Source organism: Accipiter gentilis, chromosome 12, assembly GCF_929443795.1.
Source record: "Accipiter gentilis chromosome 12, bAccGen1.1, whole genome shotgun sequence".
Lineage (NCBI taxonomy): Eukaryota > Metazoa > Chordata > Aves > Accipitriformes > Accipitridae > Astur > Astur gentilis.
The window spans coordinates 26,113,395-26,136,505 of NC_064891.1; the positions used below are offsets into that span (position 1 = coordinate 26,113,395).

The 23,111-nt window shown below is 38.2% G+C and overlaps 1 protein-coding gene across 8 annotated transcripts in view; it reads right to left on the reverse strand.

Moving 5' to 3' along the window:
• MAPK10 (mitogen-activated protein kinase 10) overlaps positions 1-23,111 on the reverse strand; it is a 315,557-nt gene that overhangs the window by 286,823 nt on the left and 5,623 nt on the right. The gene's annotated exons all lie outside the window — the stretch shown is intronic.

Here is a 23,111-nt window from a genome sequence, read left to right on the forward strand (position 1 = left end):
ACTAATTAATTTAACTTTCACATATAATGACTACTGTGAAAGGTGAAACAGATGATCCAAAGAAGACAGGGAAGAAACTGTGCAGCAGAATGTGCCATCCCTCCTTGCAACTTTCAGACACAGGCAAGTGTGCAAGCCGAATGAGGCCTTAGGATGTTCCCCTAACAGCTCAGGGCCCTTAGGGGCTGCTCCCCTACCAACCAGCCCCACAGTGTGCTGCAACACTGCAAATTGCCGGTGATACCTCCCCCTCTGCAGCCTCTTTGGGACTACTCTCCTTGGCCGCTGTCTTCGATTCAGGAGCATCACAAGGTAACAACTCCATAGATGCTTTCTGCATAATGGTCTTAATATACATCATCTTCCATCTATCACAGGTGAGCCACCTGTCTGCTCCTGTAAAGGTCCCTCGTGACCTGCCTCCATCCCTCTTACTATTTCCCATCAAGTATGGTATCAAATGAGCAGCCCCCACATCAGACCAGAATGCCAGTGTCCATCATCCTGTAATCATCTCAGCTCACTCTAATGTTACCTGCCACATGTAGGAGTAACAACCTCCAAATGTCTGCTGAACAATGTCAGTTTATTCCTTAAAACAGTAATTTTCCTGGATGTATATAAAAAATAGGAAGAAAGATGATAAAGCTTTGGGAAGTGCCATCACTTCCACATTTTTTTCTTTTCTTTCAAGCAGAACCCAGAAGACTGGTCAGATTTTCATCCAGGCCAGAAGATTTTTCCAGAGCTTTTGAAATACAATTACAGCAACTCCACCACGTGTGTAGAAAGACCATACTGAAGTGTTTGACAGGGCCTATGGAGAGTTACAGAGTGCAGATTATAAAAGGCTGATGCCCAGTACTGCCAGCAGTAATTAATTATTTCTAATTTTTGCTCTAATAACTCTTTACACATGCAATGGTGAATTTATTATTTTGTAATAGGTATGATTATTTTGTTACTCATCAGTAAGGTACATGTTATCTGAGCTAAAATCAGGGAGGTTTCTGGACAAAAATAGGGAGGAGGTACTGATGTACTGTTTAATTTAGCAACTGTTGCCATGGAAATATCTTTTTTACTGACTGCTGATGATTATCTCATGTTTGAAATGTGATTTATGCACATTCTACGCGAGAGCAGAGAAGCGTATTTATAGATGAGTAAACCAAACTCTGGTTATTCTAACATTAAAAACCAGCTTTCTCCATGTACTTTTTAGAAATACATAATGTGTCAAAACAGACTATTCATTACACAGATATATTGGCCTCCTGCAGTATATAACCCAATTACCAGAGTAAAGCAGAACCCCTTCCCAGATCTGAAATAAACAGGAACAGGAAATGTAATGCAATTCCCATTTTCTTCCTCTTACCCTTTCACAGGAAAGGAGAGGGACAGAACCAGAGAGACTAGCTGGTCCAGCAGCTGCTATCATTATGAATTTACAAATGCACAGGCTGCATGAAGACATATTGAGTCTACTGCTGCAGGATTTTTGTCAGTTTTCTTCATATTGGCCTTTGTGCCTAAAACTCATTTTAAGAATCAATGCTCCTCCACAACCTTAAACACATTGTTTTATCTGCTTTGTCCTGGTATTTGCCTACTGATCAATCATCTCTCATTGCACACACTTTTCTATTTTGAATGACCCAGCTACAACAAACAGAGAAAGCATGGGATAATACATGTGTGTGTGTGAGCGATGCCAAAAATTTAGCATCTCCATTCCTTCTGACAACCCCTTGAAACAGTCAAGGCCAGAAAATGAGGTTTTCTTTACCAGTTGCAATGAAAGACAATGAATGAAGCCAGCAAGGATAAAACCAAAATGGATGGCAGTGACTAGAGTAACTTCAAATGTAGGAAAAAAGGTTTCTTACTGCAGACTGACAGAACAAAACAAATAGACCTGTGAGGAAGTCCCAGCAGCCAAAATAAAGGACCTGAGAAATGAAACCTAAATGGTAGCTTCAGCTCACAGTACCTTACACTACCGATAGGCAGTATGAGCATCTAAGAATCAAGGAAATAAGCACCATATCTTTATACTTAAACATAGCTTGTTTATATTATTACATACAGCTTGCAATGCAACCCCTGAGTAGCAGAGGTTAAGGAGATGTTTCTATTGCATGGAAGGACATGTATTTGTGGGCAGCAGTAGGTATGATCATCTCTTTCATCAATAAGCTAGTCTAGATGTACTGTCACTTTATACTTACGACTGACTTCCGTGCTGAATACAAAGGAAAAGGAAGAATAGATTGCAAACTGCCATCCTGGCTAAGCAACAGCTAGAACAATCACAATACATTACTGCTTGAACAAAAATGCCCACCATGACCAGATGTATACAATATAGGAATATTTAAATTTACTTGGAATATCTCTCTCTTTCACAACACTTGTCTTTCCTATTATCTGTAAAGTTATCAAGAGGAAGCCTGATGCTGGAAGGCACACCAGTAGAGATTTCTTTTCTTCAGGAAATAAAGGTACTTAATGCTTGTGTTTAACTAGTGTGTGCATGTAAGGAAAGAATAGCTTAGATAAAAATAAAAACTCTTGAGAATTAAGAAGAATTACAGTTATGGAACAATGGATGACTAGATAAAAAGAAGAGGTGTTGAAAGTTCCTACTTTAAGGTGCAAAAAGCAATGTAGAATTGCAGAGCCTGCCTTAAGTCACAAGAACCCAAAGGTCTCATAGTGACCAGCCTGTGTAACCAGCTGCACAAAAGCACTTTCAAGGTAAGGGAAGGAGGAACTGGACCAATGAAAGTAAACACAGAGCGACAGGTCACACAAATTGAAAAGACTCTGTACAGAGCCACCCAGAATATGCTCAGTATTTGAAGTAGCAGCAAAAATGCAGAAAATTAAATGTCTGTTCTCCTGCACAAATAGCCAAAAATTCAGCTATACAACACCTACAAATTGTTTGCTGAACTCAGATGTGATCAAGCTGTTCTTGTGTATGAGGTATCACAGATTAAGAGTAATTACACAGTACAGTGGCTTCCAAACTACAATTTAAGCGGGAAAACTGACCACAAGCCACCTGCAGATACCTTAACCCTCACACCAACAGAGGAACACTCTCAGTATGTGGAAAAACTTTGCACAAAAATACCCAAACTGCAGACATTCTCCCCCTAGGCATTGCAAGCTATTAGCCGGGATCCTCGCGTACACTCTTGCACATCAGGTCTTACTTCTGAACCATACAGCTGTGGAAGGAAACCTGCTAGAGTGGAAGACTGGAATTCAACTATACTTTGTTCAGTATGGAAACAATATACCTATACATTTCAAATTTAGTACTGCAGCTAAGATTTTTTACTACCCTACATTTGAAAAGGGTATCAAAGGTATTTAAAAATCACCTGAATGTTATGTTTGTAATATACAGAAATCAAGGAAGAGTGACTGGTGAAATCCTCCATTAGAAATGACAATCAAGAACAAGGCCACTCTTCAGTTCTCCCCCACTTATATTTTAATATCAACTGGATAAATGTGTAAAGTTAAAGCTAGAATGCTTTATAAGCTTACTATAAACAAAGATGCACAACACCAAAAGAGCTGATTACACAATATCCAGAAATTTTGATGAAGTACAAGAGCCCTTGAATAAGCCAAATAAATACACCAATTGCTGAGTCACCACCATCATATGTGGATGCAGAAATACGTTCTTTGCAATGACAGATGTAGGGAGCTCTATGCGCAGAGCTGGTAAAAGAAGGAACTCACAGCTGAAGCAAACAAGCCCACTCTACAGGATGACAGCCTGGCAAAAACTTGAGAGAGACATAGCAAGAATAGGATCCACCTAGATTTCAGACATCTTAACAAGGCTATCCTGAGACAGCATTCCTGAGTCCTCGTACCAGGCATTCAGTGCAGCCAAATTGCTAAACATACTTAGTAATCCATACAGATACTAACAAATCAGATCAGACAATCAACTGTCTGAACCACGTACTTTGAAGGGGCGTGGGGGGAAGGAAGAAAAAAAAAGAACGTTTTTCCATTTACTTAATTTTCGGCAATCAGTTCAGCTGAGAAAGTATTTTTGCCAATGAACACAGAAAAACCTGAAGGTGTTGCCAGCATTTGTATAATAGCTGATGACATGATAAAAGCATCAGTTCAGGCAGATGAAGCTAGAGATGGCAAAGGCCCAAGCAGAAAACTTTAAGGTCAGTCCAGGTAAAATCTAGTTTGTGATGAAAGAAGACAAATGCATGGGACATCTACTCTTATCTGACAGAACACAGCCAGTGAATTCAAAGACACTTCTAAATCTGAAATTGTAAAGAGTGTTTTAGAAGATCCAGTTGCAGAGTATGCCAGATGAAACCTATTTTGACCACTGTGGCAACTGCTGCATGACAACAGCTTAGCACCCAGGAATAGCAGGACAAATACTCCCGACAGGAGAGCTAAGCCACCTTCTACAGTCAAGACTGCTCCTACACATAACGACCGCTGGTGCCCAGCACCGCAATCACAGCAAATTGAGACATCAGCAGAGTATCAGGGCAACATGAATAGGAAACATATACATAGCACACTTATTTATACTTAAAGAACAGCAGAATCAACAACTGACATGTGCACCAGCAATTAGAACTGCCACCACCATCTTTAGAAATGCACTTTACATAAGAAGTGTCAGTAAACAAATTAACAAGTGGAAATAGCTTATGCATTCTAGCTTGACAGTACGACACATATGACAGCTTCACTCAGGCACTGCATGAAGAAACAGACTCACAGTAGTAAAGATTGAGCTCTGACCAGTTAAGTGTTAGTAATACCTGACACACATGGATGAGGATTAATCACGGAGCTGTCAGGACTGTTACAATAATGGCTGCTTGAAATGCTGTTCAGTGGGAAGGATTATAAAATGAGAATACATTCACTTAGCAATATATTGCACTGCTCTCTTTTGAATTAATCATGAATAATCATTAGAGGGCTTCTGGTTGGAGGGAGGGAGTATTTCACATGACCCAAATCCTGGCTGTAGATCTACACAGATGGGATTATAGCTGTCTGGTATCTAATAATGAGAGCTCTGTTTCAGAATTACGCCTTTTATTTCGCTCTTGGACTCTAACATTAGGAAGCAATGACAAAGTTCAGCAGCTTTAGCCAACAATCATGCCGATATTGCTAGGGTTGAAGAAAGCTATGATGTAAATACAACTGTGCATGTGGGAGGCTGTCAAAGATGTACACTGGAGAGAAAACTGTGATTTCTGCCTGTGGAAACTTTTTATTTGCTGTGTTGCAATTATGTTTTTCTGCATTCAAACCTAACATAGTAATGTTCTTAATGCTGTGCTTAATTTTAAGTACCTGAACAGTCTGATTAAGGCAGTGCTCAAAGTTAGATTTGTCAGGATGATTCAGCTGCCTAAAATTAAGTACGCATGCAATTATCCTGGTAAACTGAGCTCTCTCTTTTTTAGTCCTGTGGGTAGTACTGGATCCAGAAATGGTGTTGACAGTAACAATAAAGCAGCCAGAAAGGAGAGAATGCAGCTGAATACTTTTTTCCATAACAAGAATTCAGTAGTCAATGGATGCTGTTGTTTCTCAAATCAAAGTTAAAAAATTAACTGCAGACTAATAATGCAAAGGAGTATCCCAAATTTTTAATTTCTTCCATTCCAACTCCGTATGTACCCTGATTACAATGCTTATCTTGCTTCCTTCACTTTGAGGTTGTCTTATTAGTCCTCCTAGAGACAGACTAAAGTTACTTCTAGTCTACTACTGACACCAACAATGCAGCAAAAGTATTCTATTCTTTCCTATCAGAAAAAAATCTTCCTTATCATAGTTGCTTGCTCCTAAAAATGAACTGAGAGACAGCACTATTTTAATTTGTTTCTCCTTCCGTTGTAGTCAGGTACCAAACACTGTCTCATTGCTGCTTTAATCTGTGGACCAAATATTAACATGCTTGAATGCAAATTCTATTTAATAATTAATTTAGGGCCAAATACTGCTTAGATATGGTAAGCACTTGAAGTTCTAATCTGAACAAAGGTTAAATACTTGTCAAAAATACCTTCTGTTCTCATATCTAAATTACCTCTCAGAAAAATAACAGATTTCTCAGTCATGTCAAGATGTTTCGCCTGTAAATCTGTAGTCTTGAATTTACAATACATATAGTCAGATTTATATATACTATACAACAATGTATATGCTGTTATATGGGGAAGCGTCTTTTCAGTCATAGGGATGTAAGCTGTTGATCAATGTGAATGGCACCGACTTCTGTATTTGTGAACTTTATACATACTACATAAATACTGTGATGACACTTGTGGAAAATATCAGTAAGTTACACTGGAGTGTAATTTAAGTCAGGAGATATCAGCAGTCTTTGGCCACACTGAAATTCTCCCTCTCCCCAAGAGAGAGAATTCAGTATTTATGATGGTTTGCTTCCAGTTTTTTTCATTATTTTTTTATTCTACTTTCTCACTGTGTGACTTAATTTTTTTTCTTCTGAAGGAAGGAAGGTTTTTTTATTCCTTATCTGCTGTGGTATGCCTTCCATCAAGGCATCTGTAATTATTTATTCTGCATTTCCTGCTGTGGTGCAGTTTAGGATATATTTCCGGAAGCAGCTGGTTACATATGTTTCCTGTGAATTTACACTAAAATACCCCCAAACATGCAAGGTCAGCTTTTATTTAGCCCAGCAATTTTACTCTATTAGTTTTTTTTATTCATTAAACGCATCATGATGAGGTCCACCTATCTACTTCCTAATAGAAAGTTTTCCCTGTATTAACATGCAACTGATGTTTGACTGCTTTGTTCTTCTGCTTACACCCTTCTCAGCAACATATGCCTTGAGCACAGAAAACATTGTAGAGGGGTTCTGTACAAAGTTTTTGCTTGGAAGAAAATGGCAATACTTTGAGGAGCTGAGAGAACACATGAGGTCCTTCAAATCCAGCTTGGGCTGGGCATTTTGTCAAGGGCTGGATCAAAGTGCTATATCCCAGCCAAGATTCAGGGTCTTCCTGCCCGAGCTGTGATATAACAGATTGACCATGATGCTTTGCCCAGCAAAGGCTCATGGATTGCTTTCATGGTCATCCACTACAGGCCATACTCCTTGGCTCTTAATCTCCATAGCAGCAGAGAGCACAGAGAGACCTCTATCCTCACAAAGGGTGATGCACTGCAGATCTGCAGGCCTGTCTTGGGCCTTCACACAGCTGGAGTTCAAGTGCCTACATTTATGTGTCAGAAAGGCACAAAAGCTTGTTCAGAAGAGAAACGACTATTTTTACGGAAAAAGCTGAGCAGAAGACCTCAGGAAAAAAAAGGCAGATCAACCAAAACACCAAGTCCTTGTCTTTTCCCCCAAAATCTCAGACCCACGCTTTCTGCCACAATGCATGTTACTTACACAAAGCTTTTTCATCTACATTAAGCATTGTTGAGCTCATTTTTTTGCTATTAAATCTTAATATCTAAGGATCCACCCAGCTACCTGGACTTTAACACTGTGGTCCACACAGTTGGAGGAGTGTCCAGGAGCTGCCCTTTGAAGTATTTGTCACTTCAGAGCAAATCACTTACCCTCAATTATGTTTACCCAACTGTAAAATAGGGGTAATAATACTTACTCTTCAAAGTTGATATGAGGCTTATTAATGCTTGTTTAAATGCTTTGTTATGCTTGAATGGAAAAGGAAATTATTATTATAATTTTAAGTGAAGCTTAATTATAAAACTGTTAACACAAGCACATTAGAAAAATTAACTCTGAATCGCAAGCCAGCAATTTCTTACTTGCTCTTAAAACAGTACAAGATAATTTTATATGGATCTTGCTAACACTAATCCCCACTTTTCTAAATCCTACATTTGTTTTCCACATTAAAGCTCAGAGGCGGCAACATGCAAATTAAATTTGGTGTCTAATCAATCACAAAACAATACCCACTACCTTACTTGGTGACATGCCATCACTGAAATCTTGATTAAAAAAATAGCCTCCATAAAAAACTACTCTGTTTGCTATACACTAATTTAAGCTATGCATATGATTGCCACTGGCACAACTCCTAACCTGGAAAATCTGCTAATTTACCAAGATGAATTTACCAAGTTACCCAGATAACTTAAAATTTGTAATAAGATTCTCTTGCAATGTTATATATAAATCCTAGACAGCACAGCTCTTCCTTTAATCAAACAACAATATAAAATCTTTTAAGTGGCTTGCTTAGAAGACAGCTTAGGACTTACAAAAGTATATGATACTGAAGATTTTTTGTAAAGAAAGAATTGAGCAAAATAACTTGCTTTTACCTGACATAGCGTATTTGTCAAAACAAGTATCACTTTAAACCCTCACTCCCAATTCTTCTGCAAATATGTTCTACGAGCTTAAGCTCTGTCACTTATACAATGTATGCAAATAAAAACAGAACTCCAGACTCATTTTCAGATAATAAACAGAAAGAAAAGCCAACTATCTCCCTCCACTTCCCCCTACCCTACTACCTACTTGTACTTCAGAGGCTCATCAGAAGAGGTAAATAACCATAAAATCTATTTAAATGAGCCACTGCTCACAAACCTTTTAAAAGGAGGGTATTTGACACTAAAACAATGCATCTTTAAAAAGATTCCTGTACAGTTCTGCATTCGTGATACTCCCTGCCCAGGATTGGTATCTCTGAGAAGGCAATGATGGTTTCCAGAAATAAGTCACATGAAAAGAAAATAAACACTTCATGCTGGGGAGGGGTGTGGGGATGCTGTGTGTGAAGCAACAAAAAACCCAAAACCAAAACTGATATCCAGCAAAAACCTGTCTTGAGATGAAGAGATGCATAAAAGGTTGTTGTCCAATATTAACCCAAACCAAATACCTGTATCAGCAAACAGGATTTGAGCAGAACTGAAGGACACATTCTTTACTGAATGCCAACAGGAATATTTAATCTAAATTAAATTTTGTAAGCTTAAAAATCAAGGCTTAAACGGAAACACATCTCTCTAGATTTACAACAGCAGTTAAGAAAACTGTCAGTAAAATCAACAGATTTGTCAGTCATGGTCATAAGATGCAATGGCACTCAGGTGTGGTCAGACCTCACCCTGGAACAAGGGAACACACAGCAGATCATCACCACTATCGCCTCCCCACTGCAGTGCTCTTGGAGCATGATCTCACCTGTCACCCCCAACACCCCTCCTCAAGCACAAGATGGGAGAGGGAAAGTGGAAAGATGGGAGACTAAATCCACTGAAATTATATGACAGAACAGCCTTAATGCCTTCTAGACAAAGGGAAAATAAGGACAGTTGCAACACTAAAGCCTTAGTACTAACAGGTCTCTGACAGACTAGTGTAAACACAGTGTCACAGGATCACAGCAGAGTTCTGCTACAGAAGTGACCAGGAAAACACAGTTAAGAACCAGAATGTGCCTGGTTCTTTCTGCAGCTGTACCTTGCCTCCTCCTCCTGGTGACATTCCAACAGCAACTAATTCAGAGAGCCACAAGGTTATCCACTGGGTTGCTTGCTCTTCCTTCCTGCATGCAATCATGATGTCCTTACAGCAATTACCTTGTCTTCCAGACAACTTAGTTGAAGGCAAAGGTTTTGCTGATTTTGAACTACCAACAGTGTCAGACGCTTACTTCTACTTTCCTACTCCAAACTTTATCAACAGATCAAAGTCATAATTTGAATGGATATTTCAAATGCTGGTAACCAATTGTACTTGTTCCCTTGGCAGATTTTCCCCTGGTGCTGGCTTGTCCTACCAAACAACTTCAATGACAAAGATCTAATACCATATTAGCAGGAGGCTTTTTCTACGCTCTTACGCAAACACCCTTTACATTGTCCTCCATGTTTCTAGACCGCTGGTTCTGCAAGCATAGCACACTTGTCAGCTAGACTTACTGAATGTTTAACAAACATTCACTGACTATGTGAAAGCCTCCTGCAAAAAAACTGCAGTATGTCATGTACAGCATCAAAACTACCTTGTCCTGGACCACAAGAACAACCATGTCAAAGTTGCCACCGTTTGTCTTTGCTCTGTACCATCTTCCCTTTCTCTTCTCCTCGTTTTCACTCCTGGGGTTTACATTACATTTCAATGCCAAACATGCTACTTTGCAAACAAACACACACTTATTTATCATGTGAAAGGGAAAATCAGTTCATTCACTGACTTCATTTTAAGTCTCAAAAGCCAGCAATGTTTTACTACATATTCTATATATTTAAAAAACCAAGACTGACAAGTCGAAGCAAATAAGCAACAATGATGATGCACTGTGCTAGAGAATTAAGCCATAATATTCTATAGCATGGAAAACAGTGCAAAATACCACATGCACAAAGAGGCAAAGTTCTGTGTCCTGAGGAAACAGCTTTGTATTCCACAAATCTACTGCATTTTATATCTAGCAAAAGGAAGTTACAATAAACCCCAGCATAGCTTACTTTTTTTTCCTCCCCCCCCTTTTTTTTAATTCCCCATTATATGCATTATGGGGAAGCCATCATTAAAAGGCTGACATTTAACATGAAAAAAATAACTGAGTATAAGGACTAAGTGCCAAAAAAGAATTGCAAAATCAAACCAACACCAATTTCTGATGGTAAATTTGAGCAATCTAATGGCAGCATCTGTTCTTTTTGATAAGTAGGCAGATGTATATTGGGCCTCACCCTAACTAAAGGAAAATGCTTGCATCACTTAAAGAGCAAAATTTAAAACTCCTAATATCAAAACCATAATGAAGATTTTACTCATTTTGATGACTTACTAGCCTAGCAGAAGCTTTGAGCCCAAGTACTTCTTTTTACTGTAAGAACAAAGTGAATCTAGACATGAATTTCAAGTTACCCATCTGCAGTATTACTCTGTATTGAAGGTGGAATAATGGTTTACATCTCTCTTGACACCATGTTTTATTTTCATACATGGTAATAAAAAGCAGAAAGTTTTATTAATGTACAACCATGAAATCTACTAGGAGATACACTAATACTATTCACCATGAATATAAATTAAAATTCTAGGGTTTATGGCTAGTTATATTTTCATTAAAGCTATTGTAAACAGTATCAGGTGGAGGTGTAATCAACATGAAAAAGCTCTACATGGGTTTAGGTGTAATCAACATTACAAAGCTCTTCGTGTGCCAATAAGTGCAATGACGTAACAGATATAAATCCAACATAATGGCACAGTTAAATATAAATCTTATCTTGTTTAAAACTTATTCTGCCTCTACCTTGCTATGTCTATTTCCATTCTGCCTACATCTAGCTGCCGAGCCTGCTAGTTACCTTTCTATACGTTTGTCCTTTGGAGCAGTGATACAATCTTTCCCATCTGCAGCTCAGTGTTCCAACACAAAATTCCTGGAGAACAGAGACATTCCCTTTCACAGACAAACAGAAGGCATTCATGGCACGCTCTCCCTCAAGTAACTCTCAACTCCAAGTTGAAGCTTTGCATTAGAACATAAGGATTCAAAATAAAAGACAACATAAATTTGAAGCTCGCATCAAAAGCAAGTGCCTCATGTAGAAAAAAAAAAGTCAGCAAAACAAATCCTGCAAAACAAAGGTACACTGCTTTTTTGTTGTCTGTGCTAGCTCTTCGCCAACCAGACAGATAGTGCCTAGTGAACTGAAACAGTTACCAATTTCTGGACTAGACAGCGGCAAGAAAATTTTTAGTAATTTTCACAGATTATGGTATGCAATGAATTAAGGATTTACTGATTGAATAAAGGAGCATCCTAGGAAAGGAAGTCTGTTTCGTTTCCAGCATGGCTACTAAACACTCATTACAACCAAGCTCTTCAAGGTACAGACTTGCTAGTCTAAACCTGCTCTACATCTTGAATCTGAATTTTTCTCACAGAGGTGAATTTTCATGGTACTGTGTTGAAGAAGTCATTTAACTTTCTTTAAAGTTTTTTAACATCATACTTACTTAACACCTTGAACTGCACTAGACGCAAAACAAGCCTACAGATCTAACCCACAATCATGCAGTTGTTCTTTTGGACATTCCACATAGCATTACTTTGATGATCTGTTTTTGGAAATATCCACAAAATCTTTTCAAGGACAGTTTCAAGCACAGAACCAGCAAAGAATGAAACCAAGCAGCAACTCATTCTGAGAGAAAAGGGCAGACACTGAAAAGGAACAGAGGTGATGGATGCAAGACAGCAGCAGATGAGGTACACAGTTTTGTCAGTAAGGCACAGCATTAAGAATAACTTGATTCTGGAATCTCTGTTTATTTCAGAAGCAAGTTCTAAGGCAAAATATCGGTAATCCTGATGGCTGAAATAAAACAGAAAGCTTCCTCTTCTTCACCCCTCTAAAGAGCTCTGGACAGGATCATAAACAGAGTTCTACTGACATCTGCAGAAAGCAGAAGAGAGGAATTTAGGGAACCAGTGGAAAGGCCACACATTCTCTGTTTTGGGTTGTTGTTTTTTGGGTTTTTTTTCTTCTTCATATCTCCAAAGCACATTTGGAAAACATTTCTGTTAAAAAGAAATATATAAATAAGCAGAGAAAAGTTCATAGCTACAATAACGTATCGAAGGCTAAGACAACTATGTCTAGCATTTGTGCTTCACCATTATCTAAGATACTTTCACCTTTAGCACGCAAAGAGAGTATCCTGGAAAAAAGATGAAGGGCATGAGACTTAAAGTCCTTGTAAATGATGGTGTCCAGAATCCCTTCCGAAGATACCTGCATGCAAGAGAACTGCGTTAGCTGTGAACGTGACATATTTTAATATAAATGCTTAAATTGCAGACAAAGACAGCAAAGCAGTAGTGTTTATCTAGAGCAACAAGACAAGAAGTAGGCAGTAGAACAGAAGTAGCTCACACCACAAGATCAGGAGAAGCTTCACTTGGGCTTTGTAACTCAGCAGGACAGGTAACAAAAACCTGAGGCTTGACGAGGCTCTGTATGAGGCTCTGTATGAGGCATTACTGGAGAAGGGAGTAAGTATGCAACTGCTAGGTCAGGTTGCTCAACAAAGACAATGACTGTGAAATAGCATTAGTTCTACTTCAGGAGTATTGGTTTGTACCCTGTTTATCTACTTAGCCAAGTTTTTCTTTTCACAGAATCATAGAATGGTTTGGGTTGGAAGAGACCTTTAAAGGTCATCTAGTCCAACCCCCCTGCAATGAGCAACATCTTCAACTAGATAAGGTTGCTCAAAGCCCCATCCAGCCTGGCCTTGAATGTGTCCAGGGTTGGGGCATCTACAGCCTCTCCAGGCAATCTGTTCCAGTGTTTTGCCACCCTCATCGTAAAAAATTTCTTCCTTATATCTAGTCTTTATCTACCCTTCTTTAGTTTAAAACCACTACCCCTTGTCCTATTGCTACAGACCCTACTAAAAAGTCTGTCCCCACCTGTCTTATAAGCCCCCTTTAAGTATTGAAAGGACACAATAAGGTCTCCCTGGAGCCTTCTCTTCTCCAGGCTGAAGAATCCCAACTCTCTCAGCCCTTCCTCATAGGAGACATGTTCCATCCCTCTGAGCATTTTTGGAGCAGGTCTAGAGGAGGGCCACAACAGGGGGAGCAACTCTTTCTTGTACTGAGGACTCCAGAGCTGGACACAGTACTCCATGTGTGGTCTCGCCAGAGCAGAGTGGACTTGCTAAGTAAACTGATTCATGCTTTCAGAGGAATAAAATTAGCTCACTAAGCACTAGAAAGTTTCTCTGCAATATTTCCAGGTATGAGGTCAAACTTCAGTAATCACCACTCACATCCCAGTTTTGACTTTGTTGCTGACAGTCAAATCCTGACAGATTTAGAATATATTACTTAATTACTTATTCCCTTTTTCCTACTAAAAAAAAAAAAAGTCTCTCATGTATGATGGGCTACTGTTTGATTTATGTGCCCTAGGGTCTCTAGGAAGTATTTTTATGTATAATATTTTTTGTCACTTTAAAAAACTGCCACGATTGCCTTCACCCTGTTAGTTAAAGAAGCATCTACCTTCCCCAGTGGATCGTGTTCTCTCCTGCTAAATTCAACATTGCTCCTTTGAAAACACCCAAGCAATTCTAGCTTGAGCCAGCTCAAAGTCTGCTTTGATCCATTCTGATCTATTACCAGTTGGGTAATACAGAGCTCACACATAAATTAATCATTAGTCCAAAAGTACTCTTACAGTGGGGAAAAACACAGTAGTACTTGCACAAGGGTTAGCAATTTAAGTGCACTTGATATACATTTACTCTGAAATCTTGGATATCATGACTCAGCTATAATTTTCAAGGCCACTAAAGCCTAACTTGATTATAGCTCTCTTCTTTGCAGTTCTCTCCAGTTACTGAAACTTTGGAGCCATGAAGAAAAGCATCTGGTCCCATATACTAGCTAAACCCTTAAGAAGTGCTGCAGCTTAACTAGCTCAGGTAACAGTATCACTGACAATTACACAGGACAGTATGACATATTCCTCACTACTGCAAAAGGGATTTGAGAATGTGTGGCTTTATTTTCTTTTCATTAACACCACCAGAATCTAGTGTCAAAAAGCTTATGCTCCTGACACCATTCAAAATTTAAGCCAAGTTTTCATTTTTCTTTTTCATTGACAGAAAGAACAAAGAACTAATGAGAGAGCAGCCCGATAGCCTCAGAACTATAAACTCCACAGCAAAAGGGATACATCTAGATAGTCTTTGTCCATACTGTTTCCATTTCCCCACCAAGTTCTGCTTCACTGGTTAACTAGTATGGACTATCAAGTGTCCAGACCATTCAGATGAACAAACTCCTGAGCCAACTAGCCAAGCATGTACTAAGTTTCCAGTGAGAAAAAAAAAAAAGTGGGGCAACATGGATCTAAATTGACTGTGGGAGATGCAACCCGGGGCAAGTTTTCCTTCCAATTTCCCACCTTCAAGATACAATAAAATGTATCAGAACACTTCCTTATATATAAGAACTACATTTAATTTTATAATTTTAACATTTGATAGCCATTTGGGGCAATCTTGACAATTATTTTTCAAAAAAAGTAGTAGGAAGTATTTCCCAGGTCAGATTCTACCTGGTAAGGATGCTGGGCAGTTGATCCATGCCTAACTGTGTTTCCAACAAAATTTGCTGTAAAATTTATCCCACCACTGCTGACACCAAAAACTTTTACTGTAATTCTCCTATTAGTTGGTTTGTTTCCTGGAGCCTATCTTAGGTTTTTATGCCCTTTCAGTTTTCAGAGAAAACCTTAACAATGAGACCCAAAGGTAGCCTACAAGCTCAGAAAATGAAAATCAAACAGCCTCTGAGTCTGAACATTTCATTCAACATTTTTTAATAGTTCAGTTTCGACAATACCACTTCATATATGACAGTTTCAGCTGCATGTGATGATGACAGCCAGAGATTTTTTTTCCACATTAATGAGACATAAGAGCTCAGAAACAAAGCTTGGGTGAAGTGGAGGAAAAAGTCTGTAGTCCAGAAACACAGTCTCCATCAAATCAGAGAAGAAATTTTCTGCAACAAACCTAGTGTCACTTAAAAACCAATGTTAAATCAAACCTACAGAATGCAAATCTCAACTGATGTGAATAGTCCCATTCGTACTGCAATCAATATAATTACAGAGAGGAATTGAGCCTATGCATGTAAGCTCAACAATTGCCCCAGCTACCTAAAAAAAGCCAAAACCATGCAGATATACCTGTCTTCATTTTTTTCAAATCCTCAAAAGAAAAGCAGAGAATTGCACTACAGGTTTGTTACATTGAGGAGTATATGCCACCTTGAAATCACTGTTCTTATGAAAGAATTTATAGATCACTGCCATTTGTACAAACATGTAGGTATTTTTTCAACATTCTTCGGTCGTGGAAGACTCCACCAGATTCTCTTCATGCAGTTTGACAGATAATAAATTAATTTTAAGTACAACAGCAAATCAAGCGTTCATGATGCCATAAAAACACCTATCTACACACCGATGACTGAAATCTAACATAAAATTAATGCAGGCATTTAAGTAGCATTATGATTCACAATTAAGCCATGCAGATCTTTTTCAGGAAGAGCTCAGAGAGGATTTTTTTGTGGGGTTTTTTCTCCCCCCAAGAAAAGCAGCATTAGAATGTATTTTTGACCCCCTACTCCCCCTTTTTTTTTTTTCATGTTCCTATTTAAGGATATGAGCCAATCCTTAAATACTACCTCTGAATTTTCCGAGGTAAATTATATAGACAGTATTTGGACTAGGCATGAAGTATTGGAGTTAATGGTGAAAACCCAACAACAACAGTAACCACTTTGGTTCAAAGAAAAATTTGCTTTGAGAGTACAGGAACATTTGGATACCATTATATATCATTATGTCATCTGGTTCTGATGTGTAACCAAGTAAAACCTTCACGTCCACTCTGTGAAACACAGGGTAAATAAGTCTTCCTGCTTTTTCTTGTGTGCTCTATTTCAATCCTAACAGCTTAATAAAGCAAGAAGACCCTCCCATCTTTCTCCCCTCTCATGCAGTGTTGGCAGGCCAGAACAGAGAACACTGACACCTGCTCAGTCCATCCTACACACTACTCCAAGGAAAGTAACCCTAGCTGGATACCTAACTGGAGTCACATTTTTCCAGAAACAAAGGCAGTAAGGAATCAGATTAGGAAGTCTCTGTATCATATGCTGCATTGATCTAGATGAACCAGCTTGGGGTATTAGCCATATTAACAAAAAGCTACATACACGATAAATCACTCCGAAGTCTGCTGTATAAACATTACCTTTCGCAATGATTTCATATCTGCTACAAATCAGAAATTCTTATCAGGATGCTGTTATATCTTCATAGTACTTTCAAAGCCCCTGCTGTCTTACAGTGGGTTCACACAAGAAAATTTTTTTTTTCCAGCATAGGACTAGTATCTATACCTGACATCACTTTAAAAATAAATAAACATAAAAACAGCATTTGCAATGCAGCCAGAACTTGTTCTTCATATTGAGCACCTAGAAAAGAGATCATAAAACACAAACCAGGCAGAAAATGTTGAATTATGAAACAAAATTTTTGAACAGAAACAACTTCTGTCTCAAAAATACCAAACTTCTGGAATACAGGAGGACACAGCAAGAGAAACATTAATGATTGCTTATCTTGTTCTCACTTTTCTTCACCAAATATTTAGCTAATGGCCACTGAGGACAGAAGCCTTTGCTAGAAGCATTTTTCCTGTGAGATTACTGGCTATTCTTATATTCTCAATCTTCTTTAAAGTGATTAAAAAAATGTAAGCCTGAACAATTCTGATTTTTATAAAACAAAGCCAGAGCGTTTCAAATCCAGCAGCTCAAGAATGCCTATTTAATAATTACATTTCCTCAAACTCATCACAGGTGAATTTCTCTTAATTTTGCCAGGAATTTAGGGTGTATTAAGAATGCACAGGTACTGCACCACACCTCCAACATTCAATCTCTTCTTGCCAACCTGCTACTGCACAGCAGCCTGCATCCAACGCAACAAGGATATTTCAGGTGCTATGGATGCACAATATGTTTAAATAACCTCTGGATAACCTCACCCTCCTGGATAGGACAGTCCTCCATCATGCGTATTTGCCTTCATCCTTTCACTTGTCTGCCACACTCCATCCCCAATACTCAACAGTTAAGAGAGAAGGGTCATGACATTATCATCATACTTGCTGCACTGCATCGATAACCTTCTACATATACCTTTCACTTGTTTGACTCTTTTTTGTAGTTGGGAAATGACACCCCAAGAGCTTAAAGCAGCTAACCTGATGCCAGTACACAGCAGTTACCATACTGCTGCCTTGAGCCAACTTGACCTAAACCCTAGTGCAGTGAGCATGAATGTGACTGCTGATGCTGTCAGTACTGCAGATGCTTCTCTCTACAGGAGCTATACTCTTCACTCGTAGTCAGTGCTCCCCATTCTTTGTGATACATACAACAGCAGAGGGAAGGTAAGCAGAGGAAAACCTGACAGTATTACACAGTAATTACACAGTTTCTGCTCCTGTTGACAGATTATTGTAAGAAAAGGCGCTTTTGCTAAGAACAGTACACAAAGAAATAGGCACAGAGACAACACACCACACTGACAAGTCCAGAAGAGGAAGCAGGCAAAGTATTTCCCCATGTGTTTACAAAATACTTCCTACCACTTTATGTAATAGGGGTTCATATGCCATATCCATTAACACAGCTGAATTTACTGCTGCCTTGGTCTCTTTTCCACCCTTCCGCTGGCACCGTTCTCTGTGTTTTTTAGTTATTGATTTGGCATTTTCATTTATTCTTCTCCAGGTTACTCAAATTATTTTAATACAACTCATAAGGATCATAGTGGAAAACGACTCAAAGATTCAAAAGGTAGTCTGACATTCTACTCCCATATTCTACAGCAATAGTCCTGAATATTTTCCATAAGGTTGGGAGGGGAGCCTGCCAAATACTGAACTAGCCTGCCAGGTGGCACAGAGTTATTTTTTTCATCAACAACTCAAAAAATACAGCAGACACACAAATATTTCATGTGATATGTTTGCAGGTCACACCTGGCACAGGGAAGCATTAAGGTCGTAAAGTAAGTTCACTCCTTTTTAATAAGCACAGACTGACATATGGCAGAATAAAAGCATTCGATCCATCAGTATTTCAAAGTGAAATTAAACAACTGGAGATCCCCCAAAGACAGACATCTGCACTTGAATTTTTTTTTTAAAGTAATTTAATTTTCACTTTTCAAATGTGCAAATAGCTTGACTTTTCCTAGGCCAATCCAGGCCACTAGAGGAATGCAGACAAAGATACAGAACAGAGGTATGTCTGTGACTTTACAAGCATTCAGAAGGATAGCAAATCTTCACTTTCCAACCAACTCTAAAAATATTTTATTAAGACTATCAGTCCCAAACATCTAAGAACCATGTCATATACCCCCAAAATTCCAAGATACCGCTAGCAAATAATCTTGGTGGGAGGGTTATACATTTTTGAAGCTTCAAGCTTTCACATACTCAAGCTTCATTTTTTTCAGGAATAAGGACAAAAAGCCTACTTTTTATAGCTCATAAAAACTATAAGCTTATAGTTTCTCACATGTATTTGACACTGACTCTAGGGCGTTAAAAAACCCAAATACTGCAAGAGTCAACAAAGCTATATTTCAGTATCATTAATTAAAATACTAATCTTACAGACTGCAGGGATCAGTAAAGACAAACCAAGGATGGAGAGAGAAGGTATACGAATCAGAATGAGAAGTAACAGCATAAAAAAAGAATGCTATCTGACTTTAAAAGTGAGTGAAAACATCCTGCAGAACAATATCCTGAAGAGAAAAAAAAAAAGTCAATAAGAAGAAAAAAATGCAAAGGCAAGAAAATTCCCTTTTATGGGCATTTCCAGTGAAGTTTATTAAAGTAAAAGGTGATCAAGTGGTTCCACTGAAAAGTCTGTAATTCAAAGTGAAGATCTCAGCACCTTCTGGAAAAAAAAAAAATCCAGCCTCCTTGAACAGTAGGGAAAGTGAACAGTTAGAGTGTTGACAATTACAGGTCACCTTTGGAAAACCTTTGTTTGTATGTAGTTGATTACATGACAAATAGCTTTTGGAAATATGCTAAGGCAACAGTTCTCAAATGTGAAAAATATTGCTCATTACATCACCACCATCAAAAACAGGTAAGAAGTTTTTACGTTTATCATACGTGGCAAATTTTCTATTAAAGAAGGCAGAGCAGCAGAACACAGGTTTCTCAGAGACAATTGTGCTCTGAGCTCCTCTGATACAAGTCTGGTATAACTGTACTAAACTCACTGGAGCTATTTTACATTTATTTAGCTGGATGGAGTTCAGAATTTCTATTTGTGCACTTAGCACTTACACAGGAATGAACATAAGAGAAACCAACGCAATGCTTCATAAAAGCATGTGACTAGTTGCAAGATACCAAGCCAAGACTTTCTAAAGAAGAAACATTTGAGGATCTTTCCGTAAGTGCTTAAAAAAAAAGTAAAATTTACTTTATCCCAGGTACTTTGTTCACCTGCAGAGATATATCAAAGCCTCTCTTACATGATTTCTATCAAAATTACTAACTCAGCTTTACAAAACTCCCATCACCCATAGCACTAACCTTATTTTCACATTAAACAAAATATCGTAATTTTTTTCATTACCTGCTCTTTTTTGTGATGAATATTAGTATTTTTGTTCTCCAAATGCTACTTTTTCTGACCATTTTAAAAAGTTGTTTGACAGTTCATTTATATGCTAAGTTTCAGACTTGATTTCTGATTTCACATACAAGTTCCACAGTTACAAAGTTTGCATTTTCATGAACAGAAATGGCTGAATGCAAAATACAGTTATATATTCAAAGTGATTTGTATGCCTTAACAACCAATATTAACTGGAGAGAACCTGCACAGAAAGCATAAACATTTGTTGCACATCAAGGCTCCAAATTTCAAATTGTATTTGCTTCACGCATGTTTACAGATACATATCCCTAATTCATACACAAACAAAACTTTAAATACATGCTAAAGGATTGTATTGTATGCCTGAAGACACCTACAGACACTGTCTGTGGAGCTGTAGCTTCAGAACAAGACCTTGAATTCCTTAATTTCTGTTAAAAATGTTTAATCATTTTTGTCTGTTAAAATTGTATCAGTTGGGAAGAAAACTTTTCAAGCCACCCTATGACATCTGAGTTGTTTTGATTTGTATCATAGAATCATTTAGGTTGGAAAAGACCTTCAAGATCGAGTCCAACCATCAACCATGTCCACTAACGCACGTCCTGAAGTACCCTGTCCACTCGCTTTTTGAATACCTCCAGGGATGGTGACTCAACCACTTCCCTGGGCAGCCTATTCCAATGCCTGACAACCTTCTCAGTAAAAAATTTTTTTCCTAATATCCAACCTAAATCTCCCTTGCCTCAACTTGAGGCCATTGCCTCTCGTCTTATCTCCGGCCACCTGACAGAAGAGACCAGTACCCACCCACCTCGCTACAATCCCCTTTCGGGTAGTTGTAGAGAGTGATAAGGTCTCCCCTCCAGCCTCTTCTTCTCCAGACTAAACAGCCCCAGTTCCCTCAGCCACTCCTCATAAGACTTGTGCTCCAGTCCCCTCACCAACTTGGTTGCCCTTCTCTGGACACACTCCAGCACCTCAATGTCTTTCCTGTAGTGAGGGGCCATCATATACTGTTTCTGAAAAACCTGCTGTCTATTTGTACTGATTACCCATCCTAAAATCTAAATTGGGAAGAACAAAGCTAGAGGTGACTTAGATGTGCATTGAACTCAGAGAGAAAGTACGTTGAACACAGCCATTGCTGCATGCTTCAGATACCACGCAGCAATATCATTATATTAAGACAAAGACATCTTGGTGACCTGAGGGACAAAATGATCAAGTCACACTGCTTGTAGACAGCAGTATCATTGTATTCCAAAATTAGCATTGCATATACTACTAAATGTAAAATTGGTAAGAGTGGGGATTATCGTCACCCAGCTTCTTCAAAAAGATTTTTAAAATTGCTGTATGTGTAGAAAAAAGTTAATGGTGAGAGGAATGGAACTGCTATACTATGGGCTAATCATATTAACATGTACACAACACCATAAAAATTCCATGCAACTTCTCTTTAGCTACTGTTCATTATGGACATATTAAAAAATCCTTTATTTGCACAATACTATCAACTACCATAAATCATATATACTTTGCTGTTGTCAGTTTATTTAAAACTCTCATTACCTACAACTAGCAGGTTACCTATATGCTCCTAAACACAGAAATTAAAATTATGGAAAAAAATAAAAGGTCACAGTTTTGGGCTTCATCATGAATTCAAAACTCACCCAGACCCATTCATATAAGAAAGGTTAAGTGTCACAGTTTTTAGAGTCCACATATTAAACCAAGATGAAGGTTGTCTTGCTAACAAGAGTTGCCTTAGGACAAACACAATAGGACTTAAAAGCCGTAAGAAGTTAAAAATATCATAGTAGTAATACAGTGAGGGGTTTAAGTTCTACATAAATGTTTTGCTTCCACTGGATGTCCACAAGTTCAAAGGCATGAACATCCACACTGGGACTCTTCATGCCACAAATCACTATTCATGTCAAGTGTATGGTTTCTCCCCTTGGGAAACTCCTTAGGTTTGAACAGAACAGAGATTCTTTCAATGGACTAGTAGGCACAGCTTTCTGCTACTTTCTCTCTCATTTCACCCCAGAACAGAGTTGAATTGATTTAACTGACATCTGTTCAATTTTTTTCAGCAGCTCTACCAAGTATGAAAATGACATGCCATCAGAGCACTCATTTCATTACTGTTACATTTGCCACGTATCATTACTGCCCACCAGTCAGTACATACTATTTGTTTCCAACTCTGCCTGATCTACAAATAACAAGAGTTCTACCTCCTAATGAAATAGTAGGAAGATTTTAGTGACTCGGATCTACACCTTATTTGTATAATAGCACCAGGAATAAGAGTTGACACTGGCCACTGATAAAGGCCAAATCATAAAAGATCTGCTTGAAATCTACATACCAACTTGGATCTGTGGATTCTTTTTAAAGCCGTTAGCTTTCAGTTTATGCTGTTTATGGTGACTGAAGCTGACAAATATCTAGCTATTATTAGGGGGAAAAAATTAATATAAGCTTGTTTTGAACAGAAAATTAGTTACCTTCAGGAGTTACAAGATAACAAAATAATTATATCGTGATTACATGGGACATCTAAAAACAATTTCTCATCTCCCAAAGGTATACCAAAGCCATCTTAAAGAAATTATCAGGATCAAAATGACTTATTATGTAAGAAATATGCATTGAAATTATTAGTAGACTTACAGATAAAGACACAGAGTATTGTTAAAAAGGCTATTTGCTTTTCATCACTATTCTCACAATTTATTTTCCTGTCCAAGGATAAAGAGATATATGTCAAAA